Raw genomic sequence first — 1,317 nt, forward strand, 5'->3', positions numbered from 1 at the left:
ACAATGATCTTTGGGGTTTGATTGTACAAAATTACATTATTGATTTTTTAAATTTAATGACATATTGGGCCACCCAATCTTATTTCAGATATAGAATTCTTATAACTTGAAAAGAAATGAATTTATCTAAAATATTGTTGACCAACATTTTGTAATAAACTTTTGAGAATCCCTAAATATATTAAATATAATGTTACTTACTTTATTTAAATCAGTTAAGTGCTAATATTCCCTGTAACTGACTAAATGTTATAGAGATATTAGGTTTGTGATTTAAGCATTCTTCTAAATTAATTTTTTTTAAGCATTCCAACTACCTGTAAGTACCAATTAAATTCTATGGCTTGTGCAAGAAGTGCCAATGTCAAAAAAAGGATTACGAGTGTACGTCCTCTTTGGTTTACCTGGAGAGGGTAAATATTGATGCTAAATTTTGACAATGGCACTAGTAAGTTTTAGTAACTCAGTTACTACTTTGAAATTGACTTCGGCACTCCTTGCAAGAAAAATTCTGATGGTTAATATATCAAAACAGATTTTTTACTCATTTTTACCAAAATCTAACATTAGCACTTCTTGCAATAAGTCACAGAATTTAATGTTGCTTGGATAGAGCTTACTCATTACAATCAGCCTCTTTAAGCAGATCTTTACATAGTTATCATTTAAGTTCTGTCACGTGATAATTCTATTAAATTTTCTTGTATCTTTTATCGATAATGATGTGGCTTTTCCTAAATTTTCTTTATAGAAGGGGTTTTGGAAAATACACAACGAAAAACAATTTGAATCCTGTTAAATGTGCTATTATATTTTCTCTGTATATCTTGAGACAGACTAACCTTGTTAACTGTACATATTAACAACATTACTGTATAATATTATTAATTAAAATAATTTTTATTAATTATGGGAAAAAACGTTTACCTATATATTTTTATTATTTAATTTTTATTTATTATCATTATTATTTATGTCCGCCATTATTGTCTATTTTTCGTGTACCACCAACCAGCAATTACGCGTACCACACAAGTTGGGAAACGATGGTTTAAAAAAAAATAGCAGTGCGACCAACCTAACAAAAATAATATAAATTATTTATTGTCTATTTTTCGTGTACCACACAAGTTGGGAAACGCTGGTTTAAAAAAAAAAAAATAGCAGTGCGACCAACCTAACTAAAATAATAAAAATTATACAGTAGGCCGTTAATATTAATGTAGCAGTGGTGACAGCCGTACAACTAGACACACACAGACGCTTATACTTCGAATTACCAAGAACCGACTTATACAGGCTATGTTTACTTTTTCA

The 1,317-nt window shown here is 28.9% G+C and overlaps 1 protein-coding gene across 2 annotated transcripts in view; it reads right to left on the reverse strand.

The window, feature by feature from the left end:
* jing (AE binding protein 2 jing) overlaps nt 1–1,317 on the reverse strand; it is a 255,111-nt gene that overhangs the window by 249,525 nt on the left and 4,269 nt on the right. The gene's annotated exons all lie outside the window — the stretch shown is intronic.

This window comes from Rhodnius prolixus, unplaced genomic scaffold, assembly GCF_049639745.1.
Source record: "Rhodnius prolixus isolate KJV_2025 unplaced genomic scaffold, Rpr scaffold_6, whole genome shotgun sequence".
NCBI lineage: Eukaryota > Metazoa > Arthropoda > Insecta > Hemiptera > Reduviidae > Rhodnius > Rhodnius prolixus.